This window comes from Marmota marmota, unplaced genomic scaffold (genome assembly GCF_001458135.2).
Source record: "Marmota marmota marmota unplaced genomic scaffold, marMar, whole genome shotgun sequence".
Taxonomy (NCBI): domain Eukaryota; kingdom Metazoa; phylum Chordata; class Mammalia; order Rodentia; family Sciuridae; genus Marmota; species Marmota marmota.
Genome location: NW_025999913.1, coordinates 14,752,317 through 14,777,801, shown reverse-complemented (window position 1 = coordinate 14,777,801; position 25,485 = coordinate 14,752,317).

Sequence of the window (25,485 nt, the reverse complement as noted above, 5' to 3'; positions counted from 1 at the left end):
GAATCTCGGGGTGCATTATTGTCCATGTGCCTGGCTGCATGACAGGTGACCAATCAAAAGACTAAACTTGACTCGTCGTAAACTTATATGTTGCATCTCTTTCTGACCACAGTATCATTTACTGACCCCCAAGTTCAGTACCACCCTCAGCCAAGTTGTACCACCTCCCAAATGACCAGCACCCCTTAATAAGTAGGACTGGCTGTCATTCAGAAAGGAGGGAAGGGTCTGTTGGTGGCTACCCTTTATGATTTTACCTAGTGTTCTTCCTCTTATGAGCCCTGATAGCTATGGAAGGCAGGACTGACCAGTTTGCTCTGTGAAACACCCTTTGTGTGTCAGGATTCTCCCAAGGCCTTGGCACCAGGCCTTGGCTCTGCTCAGAAACATCCAATTCTACCCTCTCGTCCAGTATTAATATATTAGAGAGAAAACAAACACTAAAATTTGCATAGGCAGGTCAAATTAGGAGAAATGAAGGGATTTTTAACCCCAACTGAATCTTCTTGAATAAAAAGGAATTGCAAGATGTCACCCAAAACCCTGCCCAGGCCTGGGAACTGAGGAGCTGAGATGTCTATTATAGATCTTTGTTCCATGGATGCTGGTATCAGTTCCACCCAAGCACCTCCTTTCAAGGCACCCTCATAGACTGGGGATGTAGCTCAGGGGTAGAGGATTGCCTAGCATGTGTGAGGCCCTGACTGCAAAAACAAAACAAACATAAACAAAAACAGGCCACCCACATCGCTGTCCTTTCTTTTTTTTAAACATTTTTTTAGTTGTAGATGAACACTATATCTTTATTTATCTATTTATTATTAGGTGATGCTGAGGATCGAACCCAGTGTCTCACACGTGCTCCACCACTGAGCCCCAGCCCCAGCCCCCCACTGTCCACTCTTCAGTCCAGTTTTATTAAGCAGGGACAACACACTGCTGCTCCAATAATCCGTCATCCTGGCATCAGCCAAGAGTTTCTCAAACCCAGATTCAGGGAAGAATGAGTTGAGAGGGTTTTAAAGTGTAGGTTCCGGAGGCAGCATCAGAACAGGGAAGGACCCGCAGGTGGAAGATGGTTCAGATGTTAGGGATCCTGCTGAGCAGCAGGGATGTGTTAGGAGGCCTGCGTTCTGTGGGGGTCAACCTGAGGGGTAAGGGGCAGAACGGAGCAATGGGGGAGGTGCCGGCCGGGTTCTTTGAAGAAGAACTTCGCGCAGTTCTAATGTGCTGCCTTCCACCTCAGTCTCTGCTGCTGCTTGAGAACCACGAGCACTCTGCTTGGGTTACGTGGAGAGTATTCCTAGCCTCCCGTGCCTGGGCCACCTGCACAGGGTCACTTCTGACTTGCCTGAAGTCGGCTCTGACTTGGGGGTGGCCAGGCTCCCCGGGAGATGCTGCTGTGGCACAGCTCTGAGGTTGTGTGACCAGAGAGCTGGCTTCTTACCTGAGCTCGCCACAGTTGACTCCCGGCCATCCATGTCATGTGTTTGAGGTGCTGGCTTTAGGTCCTTGTGAAGGACCATCCAGTGCGTGATGTTACTTGAGAGGTCAGCAGTAGGGGAACGGGCTGGGAGGTTGCTTGATTTGATGAGGCATCGTTACGGGCTGGGTGTGAGGTGTCCCAGAGAAGATCCTGTGTGAACGCAGGCACGTTCAGGGTGAGCTGGCTGGATTATGAGAGCTGTCACCTCGTTGGTCCATCCCAGTTTGAACGGACTGACGGGGTGGTAACTGTAGGTAGGGGCGTGGCTGGAGAGGGCAGTCCCTGGTGTTCCCTGGAAGGGTGCGTCTTCCCTGTGGCCCTTCCTGTCTCTCTCTGCTTCCAGCTGCCACGAGATGAGCGGCTCTGCTCTGCACATCCTCCAGATGCTCTGCCTCTCCTTGGGGCCAGAGCAATGGACTTGGCGGAGCATAGATTGAGCCAAAATAAACGTTCCCTTCTCTAAGTTGTTGCTGTTGGGTGTTTTGGTCACAGCGACAAGGAGCTGACTGGCGTGAGGATGAAGCAGCGAGGTCTTGGCGACTGGGGACAGAGATGCCCAGACAGATGGTAAGACATTACTCAATTGTGCCTGTGAAGGTGTTTCACCAACGTGGCTGAGAGATCATCCAGTCCTCTGAGGGCTGGAACAGAGTGAGAAGGTGACCTGAATCTTCACCTGCCCTCACAGACATTGAGGCCCCTGATTCTTCAGCTTTCAGACTCAGACTGGAACTGACACCACCGGACCTCGGTTCTCGGGCCTCAGGACTCATTCTGAATCGCGCTGCGGGCTTCCTGGTCCTCCAGCTTGCGGTCCTGGCCTCCACAACTGCGTGAACCGAGGTCTGTAATGGATCTCCTCATCTGTGCGCCCGAGGCCCAGGTCTGCGTCTGTTCCCCTGACTGATAACAGCACCATACAGGGTTTGTAAAAAATGCATCTTTTAATATGTTTATGCCCATTTTAACATTTATTTGTCTATTTATTGGTACTGGGATTGAACCCAGTGTGCATCAATTTTATTTTAAGGTTTACGAGAAACACACATATTTTAGGAACCATCTCTGCTATCAAAGAAACATGGGAGAAAGGACAGAGAAGGGCAGGGCAGGGGGGACTGTCCCAGGAAGCAGAGTCTCGATGTTTCCTCAGCTGGGGCTGGGAGGGCCCTCGCAGCTGCAGGGGGCTCCAATGCCCTGGTGACTGGAACCCGTGCAGAGGAGCCCAGACAGTTTGCTCCCCTCCTTCCTGCACCTGTTTAAGCCCATGCCTGGGGCACGTGCATGCCATGATGTCATGGCCCACGGAGCTCAGGGTCCTCTGGCTGTCCACTGAAAAATGTAGAGAGACGTGTGACATGGACTCTCAGTGAGCTGAACATCACATTGGACCACATAAATGCACACAGTTGTGATTTGTCCCTGGAAATGGCATTAATAAAAGCATATAAAGTAACATAAAGCAAAATAAAATGCTGGGCCTGCCTCCAACTTGGTTCTGAGTGTGTCCCAGCTACCCATTTTCCTTGGAGCCACTTGGTTTCCGAGTCCTGCCTTTGGCCTGGCACACAGCATGGAACACAGCGCAGACTTGGGGAAGGCAGGTGGCAATCCTCCTAGCCACTCTCCAGCCCTAGCTGTGGTCGTGAGCACAGGCTGTGGCCCACCATGGGGTTGTCCAGTGGAGAGGGGTGTTCTGGCCATGCATTGGGAGGACTTGCTGCCCCCTGCCCCCCAACCACTGATGGGAGTGTAGGAGCTGGGGGCTATGCTGGGGTGGGGTCCTCACAGGCAGTGAGCAAAGGCAGGCAGGGCTTCGTGCCGTCCTTCTGCCCTGACGGCTGGGTCTCCTCAGGCCACTGAGGCTCGAAGCGGAGGTGTGCAGAACAGAGTCACTCTTCACAGGACAGGGAAGATGGAAGATCTGCAGGGTGAGGCCAGGCCCAGCCTCCGATGCAAGGACTTAACTGGGAATGTGCAGCTGCCCGCTGAGTTCTCTGGTGCTAGCATGAGGCTAGCAGCCTTCACATCGTGAGTGCTTCGTGGGTGGTAACCCATGTAAACAGGGGCGTGGCTGACAAGGGCTCCCCCTGCTCGGCTGTGGGCATGAAGCCATGAGGGAGTCTCACACGCAGGGTCCACTCCTTCAGCTGAACACAGGGGTGCCTTGAAAGGGAGGCGCCCTGTGACCGTGACGTACAGGAGCACTTCCAGGCTCCAGATGTCCACAGCGGGGCCATGATGTTCTTTGTGCCTATAGAATTCTGGGCTCAGTCTGGGAGAGCACCAAGGACAACCTGCAACTCAGGGTGATGTCGCAGCATCTGCTGTTTCCTTGGGCATCCCCTGGGATGCCCTCCGGCTTCAGGTCTCTGTGTGTGATGCCCCTGTCATCTTCTGGACAAAACCCCACCACAAATGGCACCCTACAGGGGTGGTGTTTCAAAAGTCCTCACACTGAGTCCTTAGGAGGTCAGGGCCTGAAATGGCCCAGTCACCACTGGGTGCAACCCATGGGCTCTTAATTTTTTATTGAGACAGGATCTTGCTAAGTTGCTGAGGCTAACCTCAAACTTACAATCCTCCTGCCTCAGCCTCCCAAGTCTCTGGGATCACAGGCATGCAACACTTGACACTGCACATGTTTTCAAATTTATTTTTTATTATGTTGAAGATTCATGAGCAGTGCTGTTTCTCTTCCAGTGGGACAACTAATTCATACATTGGTTCTCAATCTCTTTCTTTTCAGAATCATCACTAGGTCTGTCACAGTGTGTGTGTCACAGTGTGCTATAAAATAAATTGGTCCCCAGGAGCTGCAGGCTCCATCAGGGGCTTAGTGTTTTAGGTAGCCACGGTTTTCTAGTTGCTTCTCCTGTTAGGATACTAAGGAAGAGCTACCAAGGACTTATTATGAGTCAAGCATGGCTCTGAACACTTTAATCCGTTACCTCAGCTATCCTCATGACTCTATCTGGTGTGTATTACTAGTGTTCCCATTTTATGGATGAGGGAAATGAGAAACAGCCCATTTCAATGACACCACCCAAAGTTACCTAGGCAGTCACAGAAGCAGGATTGGAACTCGGGGGGCGGGGGGGACGGCGGGGGGACTGTGTTTCCTGAAGCTGTGCACTTTATCACTCACACACACTGCCTCCCTGCAACCAGCAGTTCTGTGTTTGTAGTAAAAACTGGCAACAAGTACACAATTGACCATCGCTTTCCAATACCCTGGGACCCTTAGCTTTCCCGGTGGCTGAAGATCTCCATGCTTTTCACACCAGGTTCGCTCTTGAGTTTGCAAGTGTGGGGGCGAGGCCTTATCTGAGGCCTTATCTTCCCTTGCCTGACTCCAGGTGAAACCTGACCTGGACCGGTGGCCCTCCTCTGCTCTCTGCAGCCACCTCACCACACACACCCATGCCTGAGGACGCTGGAGTTGGCTGTGGGACCTTCTTGGTGGCTGCTGCGGTGACTCAGCCGGATGGAATCCCGTTCTCCTGGTTGAAAGTCCCTGGGCTTTGGCCTGTGGAAAGCCAGGCCAGACAGGCACCACCCTCCTTCGCCCACAGAAGCTCTGCTGCAGCTTTATTTTTTATTCTGAAATCTTTGGAGTTCTAAGGACAAAGTGACAGTTTGCACATGTTTGTGTTCTGTGAGTTTTTGCTCCATTCTTCACCCAGTGGACCAACACAGCCCTCAGGAGGGCACTTAGGACATGACAATGCATGCCCTTCCTCCTCCCTCCTCTTCTTCCTCTCTTTGTCAACGACACCGTTCCCTGTATGTCCCATTAACTTAAAAGCTCCACATTATAGCCTGTTATCATTTTATAAATTGCTTATTTTCTTGTTTCATTATTGTACAAGTCATAAATGGAAAGGTGGTTTCTCATTCTTAGTGAAAATCATTTTACAATGTGTTTGGTTGGGGAAGGCTGGTTAATGGATGATGGGGAATGGGGGGTCATCCTGTGAAAGGGGGCACTAAAAGAACTTTGCACCATAAAAGTTAATGAGAGAGAGTCAAGAGCTAGGCCTGTGCCTAAGGGCGGGCGAGCCTGGATAAACAGCGCATTGATTCCTCTCGGAGTTAAGCATCCTTCATTTCCAGACGGCGGCTGTGGCTTAAATCCAGTGCTACCCACAGGTTGGCCACGTTCCCCCTAGAGAGGAGAGTCATGGATTTGCTTCTCGGGTTTTCCAAAGGCACTTTGAGTATTTGCTAGGTTGGGTAACAGCTTACTAGAACTCCCAGAGAGAATCAACTGTGGAAGAAAAAGTGTGTCAATGCCATACCCGTATTGCAGGTTCATTGTGCCCATGTTGTGAGTCACATCAACGTAACAGGTGGAGTCGTGGCACCTGTGGAGCTAAGGAGGAGCTCACTCTGCCCAGCCCAGGAACTTTCTCTGTCTTGAGGCCTCCATTTTGGAACTTTCCCGTCACAGAAATGCTCCTCTGTCCAGCCGTGGGGCCAGAATTCCTCCTGTAGTCACTTTGGTCATCCCCTCCCAAGGCCTTCCCCACCATCCGTTTAAAGTATCTGCCGACACTTGGCCACGACCGCTGCCCAGACACCCATCATCATGCATCTTGTTTATTTAATAGTTTATTGTCTGTCTCCACCCTTCAAAATGTAAACTCTATAAAAACAAGAACTTATCTATCTTGTTTACGCCTGCAACCTAGTTCCTTAGGGAGTTGAGTGCCTTGTATACAGTAGGAAGTTATTAAATACTTATTGGAGGGAAGGAAGGAAAGAAGGTGAAGGGAGAAAGAAGGAGGGGGAGGATCTGAGCGCTGAGCTAAGGTCCTAGAGGCTGACCTGCATCATCAGGGGAAGTCAAGGGATGTGACTTGGATCTTAAAGGACGGCAGAGCGTGGTCTCAAGGCGGCAAGAGGAAAGCCAGGCCAGACAGGCACACACCCTCCTTCACCCACAGAAGCTCTGCTGCAGCTTTATTTTCCAAGGGAGAACCCTGGCAGAGACAGTTGTCCCACTCATGGGTGTCAGGGGAGTTTAGAAGAGAGGTCATGGGCAGCAGATCTGGGAAAGCAGTGGGCTGGAGGGGCGTTGGGGAGAGGGACTCAAGTCTGTGGAGTGCAGGGACCAGTGTGAGGTGGGGAAAGGTGTGAACTAGGAGGCAATCTGCACCAAGCCGAGGGAGGGGCACAGCAGGCTAGAGCTGGGTCTCAAGGAGATCGGGAGCACCTCAAGCACTTGTCTGACACCATTCTGCAAAGGGACTTGGAAGACAGACGGACACTCATTCTGGGCCATCTACCACAAGTTTGGTGGAAAATGGGAACTCAGGTCCTGGGCTGAGAAGAAAGTCTGCCTGGGTCGTTAATGTGGTGGGATTGCTATTTCTCTCCTGGCTATTTAGGGGGCTGAAAGTACCAAGAAAATGTGGCATGGGTGGGGCTGAAAGGTAGCAGGTGGTAGGAAGCTTTAGAACGGAAAGCGGGACAAATTTTGCTGGAAGATATTCTCAGGACAATGAAATGTCCGTGATACAATTATTCTCTCCTCTCGGGCCCCTGACTTTTACTGTACACTATGGAAATAGAAGACAGTAGCATTGGGGGTCAGCACTAGAGCCTGAACCCAGGGGTCCTGCTGAGCTACATCCCCAGCCCTTTTTTATCTTGAGACAGGGTCTCCTACACTTGCTGAAGCTGACCTGGAACTTGCCATCTGTTGTGATTTAGATATTAGGTGTCCCCAAAAGCTCATGTGTGAGACAACACAAAAACACTCAGAGGTGAAATAATTGGGTTATGAAAACCTATACCCAATCAGTGAATTAATCCCCTGATGGGAATTAACTGAGTGGTAACTGAAGGCACGTAGGGCGTGGCTGGAGGAGGTGGGTATTGGGGGTATGCCCTTGGGGTACACATTTTGTCTCTGGTGAGTGCAGTCTCTTTCTTCTTCCTGGTGCCAGGGTCCCAGCTGCTTTCTTCTGCTGTACTTTCCTGCCACGATGCTTGGCCTCACCTCGAGCCCTGAGAAATGGAGCCAGCTGTCTATGGACTGAGACCTCTGAGCCCTTAAATTAACTTTCCCTCCTCTGATTGTTCTTGTCTGGTCTCTTAGTCACAGCAGTGAAAAGGCTGACTAAAACACCATCCTCCTGCCTGAGCCTCGGGTCTCTGGGATGCTAGGTGCACACCAGGCCCAGCCAGGACAATACCTCTCTATCACTTGAAAACTGAAGGGGAGAATAGGAAAGGCCTTGGTACTTCAGAGGCACAGATCTTGCTGTGATCATGAAGGATATTGGCCTATGGTGTATGCAGAATTCAAATCTGGGATGGTGGTCGGGACACACCATATGGTTGGAAGATGCATACCACAGCTGGGTGGGTGTTTTACAAGTGATTTTCTACCTCCCAAACCCTGTATTTCTTCCGATGTCCACCGTCCATGTGGTCTTTCACTATGGATCCTGCTGATTCTCAACTTCTGGTCCAAACCTAGCTATTAGCCTCTTCCCCAAGAGGCATGTCCCTTCTTGGTCTACTCCCTTCTCATTGCTCTACTGCCAACTGGACTTCTGCAGGGATTTTGAACTACCCCCTGTAGTGGCTCCTCCACCCCAACCATTTCTCTATCGTATCTCAAATATGACTCCCCCCAGGCCCATGCTTCACCCCTAGCAGCTCAGGACTCTCCCCACGGGGCTGGGACATGCCTTTTCCTCAGAGCTTGGCAGTGGACAGTCATTTAGGCCACAGAGTCAACTGGCTGTCCATTTCCTCACGTTTCTTTCCTAACCCAGTCCAAGGCCACCACCATTCAGAGAGGCTGCTCTCTTGTTTCCTTTGTCACACTTGCCTGGACACACAGAGGCCTCTTTTGTCAAGAGTAGCAAATATCACCATTGTTTCCTGGACCAGCGGAGCCCGATCTTCACCTCTGTCATGCAACGCCAGGAAGAGAAAGGAAAATCACCTCTCAAAACCCATATGACTGCAGCAATTTCTTTTCCTCTTTTGCTCCAGGATGGAAGCTTGCTGCTCCCTCCCTGGATTAGAATGAAAATATTTATATTAGCTACACCGCATCCCCAAAGGAGGCAATGTCAAATGTCTTTTGTGTCACACGCAAAAATTAGTTTTGTGTTCCTCTGAAGTTATCTGGCTGCTCACCACTGTGCGGAGCGCCATTGGGGTTGGCTCTGGGGGGAGGGGAGCCCTGCTGCACCCACGTTGGGCCTTGGCAGGTCGCATGGCGGTGAGCACGAGGAAACTGAACCGCGTCTGCATGGCTCACTGCTTATCAGGAGCGCACACTGGCTGCCATGCTGTAGGGCAGCAAAGGAAAACAAAACAACAATAAAGGGAGGCCTTTGTCATGGATTAAAAGGGTTTAGAAACATCTGAGCCATGCAGTTCTGAGCACTGACATTGCCAATGACTTCATGACAGAATGCTAGCAAATGTGCTAACTGAGGTGGGCTGGTGGGGCCGCCAGCACCCGCGCCTTTGTTCATGGGCTCTTATCTGTGTGAGTGTGTGGACGCACAGTTCACAGATAAACTGACCTTTTGCAGAGTGAGAGGAATAAGGTTAATGACATTACAGTACTGCTGTTTGTGATTGCAGCTAAGGGTGTCCCTACAGATTGTTATTCCTGGGCAAATTCTTCTTTTTTGAGTGGGCTGGTCTCATATGCATTCTCACCTTCTTTCCTCAGAAAATCCATCACTAGCACTAATGGAAGGCTCCTGTCTGCATAAGTGCAGGAGTCGGTTACATGATAGGGTGTGCTTCAGGGCTCAGCCCAGGTCTCCCATGCATTCAGTTCCACACATAGGGATTTGTTTCTTTGTGTTAATCGATGCCCTATCCCCAAAATTCATGCTTTAAAAATATTATTATGTGGTCCTCTTCTTATTTAGTTACTCAATTTGCCTCTGAGTGCCTGTAGATGGATTTATTACAAAATAGTTGGAGATATCCATACTTGTCTCTCGGTAATTGATAGAATAATAGAAAATCAGTAAGGATATAAAATTTGAACAACTCTACCAACCAACCAACTTGATCTAATTAACATTTATGGGAAACTCCCTGCGAGGACAGCAGAATGTTCTATTCTAATGCAAGTGGAGTATTCACCAAAATAGACCACATTCTGGGCCATCAGACAAATCTCAATAAATTTAAAAAATATAAGGCTTGGGCTGGGAATGTGGCTTAAGTGGTAGCGCGCTCGCCTGGCATGCGTGCGGCCCGGGTTTGATCCTCAGCAACACATACAAACAAAGATGTTGTGTCCACCGAAAACTAAAAAATAAATATTAAAAAATTCTCTCTCTCTCTCTCTCTCTCTCTCTCTCTCTCTCTCTCTCTCCTCTCTCACTCTGTCTTTAAAAAATATATAAGGCTTATAAAGTAAATTTTTTTTTTATCACAGTGGAATTTAATTAGAAATCATTAATAGAAAGTATCTTCTAAACCACACTAAACTAACCTTTAGTTTTCATTTACAACAGGGCCAGTCTTATAGGTAAACAGAATGCAAAGTACAACATCAGTATCTAGAACAAAGAGTTTTCTTGCTTCTGAATGATGCCTGAGATACTGCCATTGGGGCAGTTTTATACAAGGTTTTGGTCCCTCTGACAATTCAAGTGTTCCTGGAAAGGATCTCTCTCTAAGCATGGCGTGTCTAAAAAGAGAACCCAACTGAATTCTGCACTTAAATTCTTTCATTCGCTCCCTCTCCTCCATAATGCACAGTCTTACACAAGGACCAGGGCTCAGGCTGGAGGTATGCATATACCAATGGCACTCTGGTTAGCAAGCACAGTGGTGAGCAGGCCAGATAACTTCAGAGCAACACAAAACTAATTTTTGACATTGCCTCCTTTGGTGATGCAGTGTAGCTAATATAAATATTTTCATTCTAATCCAGGGAGGGAGCAGCAAGCTTCCATCCTGGAGCAAAAAGGAAAAGAAATTGCTGCAGTCATATGGGTTTTGAGAGGTGATTTTCCTTTCTTTTCCTGGCATTGCATGACAGAGGTGAAGATCGGGCTCTGCTGGGCCAGGAAACAATGGTGATATTTGCCACTCTTGACAAAAGAAGATATGCCTCAGGCCCTGCCCTTTGTCCAGTACCTCACCCCCAGCCATTGTGCACTGGAGAGTTTCCTGAGCACCTGTGGTGCTCTGGACCTCCCACTTCCTGTCACACTGCCGAGTTCCCTTTCCTCTGACTGTCCTGAGAACTCTTGCTGCGGTAGTCGCCACAGGTTCTCTTCTTTGAGAACCTTCCCCTGACTCTTTCAGGGAGATTTAGGAACTCTTTTCTCTACTTTTATTCTTTGTGTACCAGCTTCATGATTATTTCCATCTCATATACGGGTCCAGCATTCCTAACCCCAAAATATGCTTGGGACCACACCTAGTCCAGATTTCATATTTTGGAATACTGGCATACACAAAATGAGATGTCTTAGAAGTGGAACTGGGGTCTAAACACAATTCACTTGTTTCATATACACCTTTTATATCAACCCTGAAGGTGATTTTATACAATATTTTGAAGGCAACAATCGTTTTGGCTGTGACCCGATACATGAGGTCAGAGGTTGAATTTTCCACTTATGGCATCATGTTAGCATGAAAAATGTTTCAGATTTTGAATAAATTCAGATTTTAGATTTTCCCATTAGGGATTCTAAACCTGTACCACATATGCTATTACATTTACTATTTTTCCTAAAATGATTCACTTTTAAACAAGTTCCATGAAAACAAAATAGTATTGTTACATTTAACAATTAAAATTAGAAAAAATGAAATATAAACATGCATCAAATTGATCTTTAGAAATCATGTACCATGAGTAAGTTAATTACTGAGAAGAGGAAACTCATTTCTGTTTGTTAGCAATCAAGTATATTTGACTTCATATGCATTAGTTTATGGTGAAGATGAGATTCTTCATAAGATAAGTCTAGATCCTAATTTTAGGGCAGGCATATTCCAACCCCATGTATGCTACTGGAAAGGAGAAAGGTTATTTAATGATGACTAATTATGAAGATGAGGTTTGTGGTTGCAAGCAACAGAATTCAGTGTGAGTACTTTCGGCAGGTAAGAAATCTATTGAAGGATTTTGAGCAACTCACAGAAGGTTCATTTGGACCAAGAGGCCAGATTTTGAGTTATCCCAGCTGTGAATAATGCCTGACCACCCTGGCGTATCTCTTGGGAAGCTCCTGTGATGAGCAGGTGTGACTCAGTACTGGACACCAGGCGAGATCAGCATTGTTTACTCTTACGTGTGATAGAAGGTCTCTGCTCCTGCCCTGCCACTTCTTCATGATGGTTACTATTGAGTCTAAATCTGTTCTGTATTCTAACTGGCCAAAGCCAAGTCAATCATGTATACCTTAGCTGCAAGGGACTCTGGCAAAGTGAATTCTAAATGCCTTCTGCCATAATAGAAAATTAGAATCTGAAAACGGTGTACAAAAATGTTAGTAGCCACACATTTTGAGTGTTTTCTAGAGTAGCCAAAAATTTCCAGGTGACCATTGTTTCAGGAAGTGATTCAAAATGGTCCCGAGTTTCTATTCTTCCATGGAAGTTCGCATTATTTGGTAGTATCTATGTAGTGGAGGGGACAGTGTTTCTTATCTAATTTTCTCTGCATACTGGGAAAATACTTATGGAGATCTTTCATCAGATCCTTCAAGGGATCTTTAATAAGGTTGAGCATGTTTGCGGCAAATACAACAGATGAGTACCTAAGCAGATGGCTCACACCATGGCAAGAGTCCAACTCACCTCCCTTGGGGTGTATACCCTGCAGCTCCAGGTTAGAATCATGGTGTTTACCTTGATTTATCTACACGTGGAGTGCTGAAGGGGCTCGCCTTGTAGGGGTAGGCAGAAGATGCAAATTTGCAAAGCCATTTTAAGTCATGCACATTCCAGGCTGAAGCATCCATCCAGGAACACTTGAAGTTTCTACTGTGACTCAATAAGAGGAGTGAGAATTTTTTCCAGTGAGCATTAATATGAATAATATGTTTTCTCAGACTCTGCTCATCTTCTCACCTAGCTGAGAAGACAATTCAAGAGGTCAGGAGGTGCCCCTTAGCTGATTAACTGTTTTAACACATTTGCTGAGTGTTCCTCTTAAATCTTGCATGTCACAAGTACAAGAGCTTCCCATGTATTCAAAAGAGAACACAATTTGTTTCCAAGATATATCCTTAATAGCTGAAACAGATCCTCATTTTTGAACCTACCTGGTATAAGCACGGTTTCCCAGTTGTATTTTTTCTCCTATCCATGTTGTTATTTGCCCATACAATTTTTCACTATTGTCAATATCACCTCATTTCAATTTCTTCTGATGTTTTCATCTTGATAACCTCAGTGCATTCATCAAAACTAAACTTTGCATGTTCTTAACTCCCACCTTTATTGGGATTCCATTGTTTTTTTTCCCCCATGCTATTTTTCTACTGCAGGGCTCCAGATGGAACCCCACATTGCACTGGATCTTCCTGTCTTCGCTGGTCAGTGACAATGTCTTAGTCTGTCTTTATTTTCATGATCCTGACTGGTCATGTGTTTTATAGAATGAGAGCCAATTTAGGTTTGTTGGATATTTTCTCAGGATTAGACTGAGTTTGTGAGTTTGGAGAAATAATGTCACTGGGTGAGGTGCATCCTGTTACCTGGCATCAGGGAACGTCGGATATCAAACACAGTTTATCGTCACTGGTGAAGTTAAACTTGATCCATGAATCAAGGCCACGTGTGCCAGCTTTCTCCATTGGAAACTTACCATTTTCTGCTTTTTAAACCCTGTTGTTCTTCAGAAGCAAGTTACGAAGACCAGCCTACTACATCTCAGAAAGGGGTGGATCTTTCTTTGGGGATTATTTAGAATATTTCTGTATGGAAAATTTGTCTCTTCTCCCTCATTTATCTATTCATTTATTAGATCATCTGTTTATATCAATATGATGTCATGTCTATATTATTTTATACTTTAACTTACAATCCGTACAATTTGGGGAGCTCTTTTAAGTTGGCTCCTGTACCCTTTTGATGTGCCTCCACCTTTTTCGTTTGTTAGCCTTTGTTTTTAGAACTTTCTGACTCTCTGGTAGTACACTGTACTCCAAACTCATCTTGTGTTGTCCTTAACTCAGACTAGAATCAGCCCTTTCAACCAAGGAGCTCTGGAACCTTTTACTGGAGATTTATCTTTAGAAACCAAGATATGGATGCTGGGTGTGTTAATGCATTTTTAAAACACACTGAAAATTATGCAGAATAAAGTGTCTTAGACTTCTTTCATTGTCAGACAAACACTAAAAGATTATCCATGTTCAAAGGAATTTTGAATTTCTCAATTTGCATTGAATAGTATCCTCATGGTTGTACTTGGGATAATAATCACTGCCTCATGCTTTTATGATGAATTGTTTTATCTCATAGAAACCAGAGGCTATCAGGAGGGAAGGGGAAGAGCAGGGGAATTCTGGGCCTCTGGGACAGGGGAAGTGGAGTAGCCAAGGCACATGGAGAAAGGTGCGCTCCTTGGGGAAGGGGCAGCCACCTGCAGCCTTCAGGCTCATGTGATATTTACAGGAAATTCTAGGTTTATCAGCCAATCAACTTAAGTTTGGGGTTTTGGTCTACATTTGGTCTGCATTTGGTGTTGACTTGACTCTCTGTCTGTAGAGACCTAGAGGCCATATTGCACAACGTCTAACAAGACCCACGAGGCTGCTTTGCGACCTCCCAGGGGTGCTGCCTTGGGCAAGTCACCTCCCTTTTGAAATCCTAAGGCACCTTCATTCTAAAGATGATGATGATGGTGGTGAAGGTGATGACGGTGGTGATGGTAATGGTGATGATGGTGGTGACGGTGAGATCATGGTGGTGATGATGGTGGTGTCTCAGAATTGTGAAGATTAGAGAATGTTTATAAATGCTTAGTATAGCATTGGACATAATAAGTGCTTGATAAAAACTGGTTAAGGTTAATTTTTTCTGTTATTTTAGGGAGCTGCATAATATAGTAGGTTAGGAGTTTGGTCTTCCCCTCCCCAGTTCCTGCTATGGTTTTAAGGTCAGGGCAGGGCTTACTTCCTCCTGCGAAGGTAAGGTAGAGGCATGGCGACTTGGGGTGGTCTCTTGAAGTCCTCTGCCTCTCCTTGCTGAACCACCCAGAGACAAGAATTGACTTCTCTAATGAGTCAAACGGAAACCTGAATTTTATGCAGAAAGTATCAGCTGGCCCTTCATGTGGAGAGACTTTGCATCCTTTGAAATATCACGTGACTCTGCCTAAATGCTATCCTCTCATGTCAGGGGCTGTTCAGGGACCTGTGAGCAGGAGGAGTTTTCTAGGTGATCATTTTGAGCTGTTGCAGTTCTCATGATCATAATGGGTGAGTTTTTCTGTTTTGTTTTTTTTTTCCTGTTTTGGTATAGTAACTCACCATGATGATAAATAAGAAGAAGTATCTGTTGCTGTTTCCATTGAATCTGCAAAGTTTAAAAATTATTTTTGTCTCTGGTATGTGTCTAAGTGTGTGCTTCGATGTTTTGTGGTCCACTGTTGAAATCATCCTGCTTTTTCACCTTAAGAATATCCGTTAATATTGCAGCCTATAGGTGGCAGCGTCTGAGGGTAGGGAGCTCCAGTGTCCCTGGGCAGACCTGCTGTGTTGGCTCTTAGACACACACAGGCTAGAGATGCCTCAAATCCTGAGAGCAAACTAATTCACAGGATAGCAATCCAATCCACTCTCCATCTGATTATGTTTTGCTTTAACATATTAGATTCAAAGAAACAACTGCTCTCTGTCCTAGACAATGTCAAACAAATGATATGCTCGAACTTGCCACTTGTTGGCAGCTCATTTTGGTACCGCAGAGGCTCAGCCATATAGACTTGATGTGTACTTTGAACCTGTTCTTCTCTTCCAGAAGAACCCCAGTGGGTGTCTTTTCTGAAAATATGAGGAAGACATACTATGCTACTCACTATCTGCTAGGTTTTCTCTTTAATTTAGACTTATTTCAATTTCTAGAAGGAAATTTCTGGCTGCCTTCTAGGTTACTCATTGAAAGAAATGTTTCCACAGTGGACTTCCAAACTGATTTATCCAGGCAAAATGAATGTCTGGGTTCAGAGGCCAGGACGCTGCCTAGCTCCAAGGACATCAGCTGGGTCAGGGTGCAGGGAGCTCCTAGGTGGTACGGAAATGTTTTGTTTCTGGGTGATGGTGCTGGCTGCACAAGAGGGCTGGCTCACTGTGTGTGAATGTATCTCGTTCTACAAGAGCGATTCCTGTACCTTACTGCAAGTGTGTCATGCTTTATTTAAAAGTTTGCGTTTTGTGTTATATGCAGACAATGGAATATTGTTCTGCACTAAAAAAGGAGCTATCCAGCAACAATATGACATTTTAAAAAAACCCTTAAATGCATGTTACTAAGGGAAAGCAGCCAGTCTGAGAAGGCTGTGAAGCCCGCGGTTCCAACACACAGCATTCTGGAAGAACCAAACTCTGGAGGCCACAGAAGTATCAGTGATTATCAGTGTGCAGAGGGAGGGAGGCTAAAGAGGCAGAGCACAGCTTTTGAAGACCGTGAAGCTACTCTATCTACTAGAATGGTGGCTGTCCAAATCCAGACTATCTGACATGGAGGGTGAACCCTGAAGTGAGCTGTGGGTGCTGGATAATGAAGCATCCACAGAGGTCCACCTGTTGTGATATATGTGCCACTCGGTAGGGGATGTTGACAAGGAAAGCAGCTATACTGGGAGGGGGTTGGAGGATATGGGACATCTCTGTACTGCCTGCTCGAGTTTGCCATCAATATTTAAAAAATAAAGTCAATTTTTAAACAATCACACCATACACACTGTGTTAGGCAGCTTTCTGTTATTATAACAAAAACCTCAGATCTACAGATTATAAAGAGAAACACTTTATTTTGGCCCATGGTCAGTGAGCCCTGTCCCTCTGGGCCAGGCAGCACGTCAGGTAGGAATTCCTGGAGGAGCAGAACTGCTACCTCAAGGCAGGAAGCAAAGAGAGCAAGCAGGGGGCTGGAGTCCCACAGTCCCCCTCAAGAGCACACCCCCAATGGCCTAAAGATCTCCCGCTAGGCTCCTCCTCTTAAGGGCTCCACTACCTTCTAGTAGTACCACTCAGGATCCAGGCTTTATCACATGGGCCTTTGGGGGTCATTTCAGGTCTAAGCGACAGCACATGCAAAGTTCACTTTTGAACAGGAGATTTTTCTTTTCATCTAAATACAAATGCCCACTCATCATCTTCTGGATGCCTCAGCTATGCACAGGTGTAAAGGGTAGTGGGAGGGCTCTTAGAGCCAGCCCTTTCCTCATTGGAGAGGGTTAACCTAATAGAATGGATTTCATAGATTTTAATTTATTTTTTTAGGTGTTGATGGACCTTTATTTTATTTTTTTTAATCTATATGTGGTACTGAGGATTGAACCCAGAGCCTCACACATGCTAGGCAGGTGCTCTACGACTGAGCCACAACCCCAGGCCCTGTGGATTTCATATTTTTAAAAATGTGTATTATTTTATATAGAATCATTTATCAATACTCATTATTCAGAGCAGCAAACAGAAGATTGGAATAAGCTGACAGTTCTCTGTATGAGTTATTGGCTGCAGAATTCCCAGACTTCTGTTTGGTTCATGATTATTTAACATGGTCTTAAATTGTTTGGAAGAGATGGTGGACAGGAAAATCACCAGATATGTACATGATGCTGAGCTCAGTAAATGTGTAGAAACTCCCAGACCTGTTTTTAAGAGCTAAGCATAGGGGGAAAACGTAGCAGATAAATTTCACTGTGGGCAAATTTTGATGGAGTATGAACCAGGAACTCTCCATTCGTTCATTAATAGGCAAAACTGCCTATGAAGTGTCAATCATTGTACCTTGTGCTGGGACTGCTGCCTCAGAGAACTCACGGCCACGTGGGAGAGGTGGAGGAAGTCCAATGATAGCAATGAGGGGTGACATGGGCTATGACAGAATGGGTGTCAGAGAGCTCGAGGGGGCCCTGACCTAAGATGGGAGAGAGGTTTTGAGGGGCCTCCTGGGGGTGATGGCACCCAACATAACCCTTAATGCAAGATTGTTCTCTCAGAACACCAGAACCCAGGCCGCAGAGGCTTTGCTAGCACACAGTGCCTGGCACAGAATAGAGATGCTGATCAGGAAGCAGCCAAGGCCTTGAAACCGTCCCATGTCCATGTCCCTCTTGCACAATTCAAGATGGTTCAAGAAAAATACTAAAAGGTTGGGCATGTGTCAGAGAAGAGGAATTCAAATAGTACAAGAAGTTGACTTCCATTTGGGGACGCTGCATGTTACAGTGTGCGTGCAGACAATCTCAGAGACTGCATCTGTTGCCACCTCCTCACCATCTCTCCGCTGCCCCCACTCCAGCCATCGCCTGTTGCTGCCTCAGTGACTGATGGGAAAAGATCTGCTAGCTGGGACTCCATTCAAACAACATCCTGGAAAAAGACATCGATGGACCGGGATCTTAGAGGCGAGACTGTGAATAGAGGCTACCCTCTGATCTTGTGGGTTTGAGAATGTATGTCTGTATAAGTGTGTCTCTATAAATATGGCTTATTTTGTGAAACTGTGATAGAGAAAAGAAGAAACTGGGGCTCTTCTTCATTGGAGGCAAGGAAGATTGAAAGGAGGAGATTCGGTTAAATTTTATAAAAAGCCATGTAAAAAAAGCCACCCTGTCTTTCACATAGTACAACTCCAGGGGGTGCTGGGCACCATGTACCTTACAATTAGTACCCCTGGGGTTCTGCAGCACAGTGGCCTTGGAGATGACATCCCTTTGTACAGCAAATCTCAGAGTCCTGAACTACGGGGCGACTGTTGAAGCTGGAAAAATATAAACTTCAGATAAATGAAGTAACTTCTGCCTAACACAACTGATGAGAAAAATCTAGATATTAATTTCTCAAAAATTATGCAGGCTGAAAATATAAAAGCAACAAAATGAATCAGGGCAGTAGTGGGTTTCAGTCCAAAGAATAAAATAAACAGAAACGAGTATAAACTAATAACAACGAATGGTTGGATAGACAAATAAATGGGAGGAAGAAACAAATCTTCCTTGCAGGGTTCAAATACTATGTTCTATTCTTTCCCCTCTAGACAGGGCTGCTTAGTTCCCCTACTGTAATGTGTGGAATAGACTCAGTGACTTGTTTCTCAAGAAGGGAGCAGAGAAAATACAAAGCAGCAGTGTTAGGGTGAGGAACCTGGCGGACATGACCATAGTGATCAAGATCAGCATCGTGGCCAAGGAGTCTGGGGCACCAGGCACCTCTGATAGGAAGCGAGGAGGAGGCGCCTCTTCCCTGGGGCTTCTTTCCAAAAGCTACAGTCCCAGTCTAATCATGAGAAAAACACCAGATGCACCCAAGTTGAGGGCCATTCTACAGAACACCTGGCCAGTCCCCTTCAAAACTGTCCAAGGTCACAAAGAACAAAGCAAGCCTGAGAAGCTCACAGATCAGAAGAGACTAAGATGACACAACAGTGACACCCTAATCTGGCACCCCAACTGGCGTCCCCAAACAGAAACAGGACCTGGATGGAAAAACTGGCAAACTCTAAATGAAGTCTGAAGCTTAGACAATGGTTTTGTAGCTATGTTAATTTCATAGTTTTGAAAAATGTTCCAAGCTAATGGAAGATATTAAACTCACGAGAAGCTGAGCGATAGTTATATGGGAACGCTGTACAATCTTACGGCTTTTTTTGTAAATCTAAAATTATGCCAAAATAAAAATTGCATTTAAAAGTACATAAATAGATTCAAGAAGAATCCAGTTAGGTTGATAAATGGTAGCCTCATGATGCGACATTACAGGAAGCCAGGGGACTTTGGATGAACCAGGGGTGCTCATCAAGGATTAAAATCAATCCAGCCTTACCAGCAGATGATCTTGCACAACTTATGCTTTTTCCTGACTTCGGTTTCCATTTTTGTAGAAACTGGGATGTCAGTCTTCACTTTTTTAGGACTATTAAGTGAATTCAATGACACAAGTGACATGCGATGCTCAGCACCGAGCCTGGCACACACAGGGCTCTCCTTTCGTGTGATCCGTGAGGTTATCACAGTCCGAGTGTTAGGAATTTTGTCTCAGGAGACTAAACCCAAAATAAAATTTTTTAACAGAAGAGTATTTTAACTGGAAGGAGGAAAGTGACCACAAAGGTCCGTCCTGTGAGGAGCTTTTGAGGAAGGAGCCTGATGTGCAGCAAAACTTTCATTACAGAAAAACAAGTAGTGAGACACGTAGTGAGACGTTGAGCACGCTCAGGACGACTTCCTGGGGAGGTGAGACAGGGAGAGGAGGAAGGTGGGTGAGGTCTGGGGAGGGGCCGGCTGGAGGTCACAGAGGCAGGAGCTCTGAGTGGTCACTCAGCTCCTCCTCTCCTTTCCCAGAGGCTCCCTCACTCCTCCTAGTTTGGCCTTTTTCTCTCCCCTCTAGCTTGCCAGGTCCCTTGCGCCACGTCCCAGCTGCTGAGGACCAGGCCCTGCGGGGTGCTGCTGGTGAGGCTGCTCTGCGCATGGCGGGATGCTCTGCAGCAGACTTGACCTTTACCTATTAGATGCCAGGAGCACTCCCCTAGTTGTGCCCAGATATTGCCAAATGTCCCTGCTGGCCAAACCACCTTTGGCTGAGAACCACTGGGTCAGAGGGTCGGACAGTTGTCACGGGGGATCATGTTTATTTAGGGTAACAGGGTTTTAATTTCTGGTGGGATATCTTGCTGGGGCAGGTGTGTGTCTTGCTTGGTGGTCTTCCTCGTGTTCCCTTGGTTGGTTGATCATGCTCTTGTTTTTCTAGGTAGATCTGTAGGTGACCCATCGGGACCCGTGACTTTTCCACACCCAGGGGAGGTAGTCACAAAGCACCCCTCAGCATTGTTCTTGACAGGAGCCCTGGCGGCTCCTGGGTGCTTTGTGGGTTACGTGAGCTTTTTGTGGAAGGAACAGGAATCAAGTTGGCCAAGCGGATATTTCCACGTGTGACGGAGAGTCTCCTGAGAGGGGCTCTCGGTGTCTTCCAGGAGGACTGTGAAGGAGAAGGCTCTGATTTGCAGTTAACAAGGAGATGGAGGATTGACACATCTGAGAGGAAGTTTCCAGCTCATAGGTGGTCCTGATGCTCTGCGGAGGACGGCTCGCTCTTGCCCTGGGGACAAGACAGAGGGTCAGGCAGGGAGGCAAGGCTTGGCCCCTTTGTGGGCTTTGCCTGGTCAGGATTGTGCACCCCTGTCTTCCTCCCCCTGCCCGCCAGTGTTTCGAACACTTGTCTTTGAGGCAGAGGAGGAAAGGGTACAGAGCGCTTGATACTTTCTCTTTATTCCAGTTCTTTGCAGGTAGCCACCACAGTGACATTGGTTTCCTCATTCCAGTCCCTCACCGACCTCCATTCCTTTTTTTTTTCTTTCACTCTTCCTCTTCCCTGTCCCTTTTCTTTAACATCTTGTTACGGTATTTATTACTTATTTATTTATTCAAGAAACAGCCGCTGAGTGTCTGTCCAGAGCCTGTCAGACTAAGGACAGCAGGACCTGGAGGTTCCATGCTGCCCGCGGGCCACCAGGTGGGGCAGGCCAGCTGGGCAGGGGGCCCCAGCAGGAGGGGGCAGTGTCCAGGAGAGCCAGGGACAGTGTGCAGAGGGGGCCCAGCCTCAGTTCTCCAGCCCGAACTGGGTTAAGCAGGAGCCTGGGAAAAGGACCAGAGAGGGACCCTTCCCCCAAAGAACCAGGGTCCTAGACAACTTATCCATAAAGGGGCTGAGGAGAATAAATCAGAAGCCACGGACCAGGACAGACGGACCAGTGCCCAGCTGGCCAAGATGCGGTTCCTGCTCCTCCTCAGGGAGCATCAAGGCGATGGATGCTGAGATCCCGGCCTGTGGTCTCCGCTCCTGACATTGCGGAGGTGCAGAAACAGGGCTGGCCTCGAACCTTCAGGAGTCCAGTGTCCCAGTGCCCTCGTCCTAAGGGTAGAGGGGGAGGGGCTTTGGATGAAATGGCCTGGGGTTCTCAGGACGCCACTCTCTAGCTCACTTGTGTCCCCACATAAGCGTGCGTGGATGGTCCTGTGTGTGTGTGTGTGAGTGACTGTGTGTGAGTGTGTGTGAGCGTGTATGTGAGTGTGTGTGACTGTGTGTGACTCTGAGTGTGTGTGAGTGTGTGTGTGCATGTGTGTGTGAATGTGTGTGAGTGTGTGTGAGAGAGTGGCTGTGTATGTGTGTGTGTGAGTGTGCGTGTGTGTGAATGTGTGTGTGAGTGTATGTGTGTGTGTGAATGTGTGTGAGTGTGTGTGTGAGAGAGTGGCTGTGTATGTGTGTGTGAGTGTATGTGTGTGAGTGTGTGTGTGAGAGGGACTGTGTATGTGTGTGTGTGCGTGTGTGTGAGTGTGTGTGTGAGTGTGTGTGTGCATGTGTGTGTGAATGTGTGTGAGTGTGTGTGAGAGAGTGGCTGTGTATGTGTGTGTGTGAGTGTGCGTGTGTGTGAATGTGTGTGTGAGTGTATGTGTGTGTGTGAATGTGTGTGTGTGTGTGAGAGAGTGGCTGTGTATGTGTGTGTGAGTGTATGTGTGTGAGTGTGTGTGTGAGAGGGACTGTGTATGTGTGTGTGTGCGTGTGTGTGAATGTGTGTGTGAGTGTATGTGTGTGTGTGAATGTGTGTGAGTGAGTGTGTGTGTGAGAGAGTGGCTGTGTATGTGTGTGTGTGTGTGAGTGTGACTGTATGTGAGTGTGTGTGTGAGTGTGTGTGAGTGTGTGTGTGTGTGTGTGTGAAGCATGGATTCATTTCTCTTCTGATAGCATATAAAGTCCCACAATCCCCCACCCAGCACATTTCCTGATCTGGGTTCAAGGCCAATGTCCGGAAGCCTGTGAGTCCCTGGAGCTCCAAGCCCTAGGTCCTTAGCATTCTTCAAGTCGTCAGGTGGCCTGTGATCTGCAGACCTTGTGTGTGATGGGGACCCCTCTCCTCGTGTCACCCTGCTTGTCTTCAGTTTCCTCTGTGTTCTAAAGCTTCTCCTTCCCCCTCAGAGTGGGTGTTCCCTCAGAAATCCGCTTTAGAGACAGAGAAGCAGACGCCACCAGCACAGGCTCTGGCCTGGTTGGACAACCTTGAGTCCTGCCATCCCATGCCAGAGATTTCTGTATCCCACTTCTCTTGTTTCACACAACTGGGAGAAGCAGGTGCTGTTCATCTCACCTACCTGACAGATCCACCAAATCTTAGAGAGGTAAAGTGACCAGCCCAGAGACACACAGCAGGCACACACTGCAGCTGGGACCCAGACCGCTACCTGATGCTGGAAGGGCAGGCACTGTTTCCACAACCCCCGGTCCTGCAGACTGGAGTGTGAAGACGAGGACCACAGTGGCCAGAGGTCTGCCAGGGATGTTTAAATACCATCGCTGACTCCCCATGACCACAATGCCACCATATCTCTCCCAGTCGCTTTTAACCCATATAGAAAGGGGCTGCATCAGCTGTTATCAGCAATGTCGAAAAGTTCAGGAGACTGGCTTCCTTGATCTGTGTTTCTCCTGAGGCCTTTAAACAAACAGCAGTGACGAAGAACAGGTATTAAAATAAAGACCCTGTGTACCAAAATCTGTGTTGATAATCTTGGAACTGGCCTGCCTGGCCTCTGTGTTTAGCAGGGATCCAAATCCCGCATGCCAGGCAGGTCTGCCCAGCTGAGAATTGAGGCCATTATCTGATTATTCAAGGTGAAAAAACACTATTGCTTCTGTCACCTGGAGACCTCGGGCATTTTGTTTTTCTGAGGAGAAGGTTTCTTTGGTCTGTCTTATCTGAATAATCCCCTCGTCCTCGGCTTTGTTTTGCTTGGTGTCACTCTGATCATAAAGGAGCTGATATTTCTGCAGCAAAACCGCTTATGAATTTCATGGAGATAGTGCCTGAAAAACAGTTCTCAGTGGGGCAAACACTTCTGCTCAGTAAGCTCCTCAACACATGCACGCATACACCCGCACACACGCATGCACACACGCCCACATGCCACAAACACATGGACATGCACACACATGCCACACACACACACGGACATGCACACACATGCACATGCACATAACACGCCACACACACATGCACACACACACCACACACCACGGACATGCACACACACATGCACACACACACCACACACACACACGGACATGCACACACACATGCACACACACCACACACACATGGACATGCACACACACGCACACACACCACACACAAGCACACACACAGAGATTCAGTGATTCTTTTGCTGTGTGCACACAGCACCTGTATTTCATCTGTAGCCTTCACCTCGTGGAGGAATGCTGCATAATCTAAGCATAGATCATGTTTATGATCAGCTAATTTTGCCCTGTTCCGCGATCTCCCTCTTCCTCACCCTCCCATCCTTCACTTCCTTCCGCTTCTCAGTGCCTCTAAAAGCCCCAGCAAATATCTGAAGAGCGGTGATACCCACAGCAGGTCCTTGCTCTGTGATGAGCTCGCAAGACACACAATGCCGGTGCCGCTCAGTGATGTCCCTGTCAAGCCTGCCTCCCTACCTTCCCAGCCTCATTCCAGGAGCCTATTAAATTAATGAGATAGAAGTCAGGCTACAGCGGTCGACATGTTATTGGTGTACAGCGCCCGTGCTGTTACAGTGTGCCTGTTTTCTCTCCTGGGACATTTAATTTCCGCTTCTCAAATGAGCTGCGAAGCTGTGAGGCCTGGCAGTGTTCGCTCTCGGCACTCCGCGATGCAGATAATGAGGGTACTGATAGGTGCCTAGGAGACTTCGGTGGCTCCAAGCACAGCCATGGTCTGATAATGCTTTATGCCAGCGGTGTCACAGCGGAGCCACTGTCGTCCCTCAAGGAATGGTTCATCTTTATGTGTAATACAGCAGCTGTCACCTAAATGGCTAATGGGGAAGCAAAGTAGAACCTCAGTGCTAGTAATCTTTGTCACTTAATAATTTTAAAGGTATCAGACTTCAGTGGCTCCTGCGAGTTCTAGTAAAAGTGCACTTACCGATTTTATGTTGTTTGTGGTGGATTAAATGTAAATCGAGAAATCCATGGTGCTGTCCTGTGCAAATCTAATTTAGTATAATTTGAATAGCCGAGTAATTAAAATGTATTATAGGTATAAGATGCTGGGATGGTGGAGTGCCTGCATTTAAGAGGAAGATTTATTGGGCTCACAGCATCCACAGCGAACCGTCTACAACCACATTAGCTAACATCTGTTGGAAAATGTCGAGATGCGGGGCAGAAGACATGCACGCAGAATATATGCCTTCATGATTTGGAACGACAAACCGGAAACATGGGCAGCACTTGCAAGTTAAATTGATTAGTAATGGGACCTGCATCTGCATGGGCACACGCATGCAGGCTGGAGGGGTGTGTGGCTGTGTGAAGGGGCATGTGTGTGTCCACGTTGGTACACACATCCTTTCTCATTAGCACCCAATCCCTGCAGAGTGGGAATTGAAGTTTGATTGGATTTAGGGAACAGGGTAGGATGGCTAATATGAAGGATGCCTGTGTTGGCATGGCCCCATTCGCATTTCCTGACCGATTTTTTTGTTTGCTTTGCCTAAGTGCACAAGATCCTAGGAGGTGATTCAGCGGGCTAGGACACTGGCTCTGCAGAAGAGCCAAACCCAAACACCTACAACCAGACTGTTAGTCTTGGGAAGTTCCTGCCTGTGGGCTTGGAAAGGCTAAGAGGTGGGAGATTCTAGAAGGCACAGATCTGGTGATTGTCCAAGGGAAGGGAGACATAGAAGGGACCCATTATTCTCTTTGGAGATCAATCAAAGAACATTTTGAGATCTGAGAAATATGCTTATA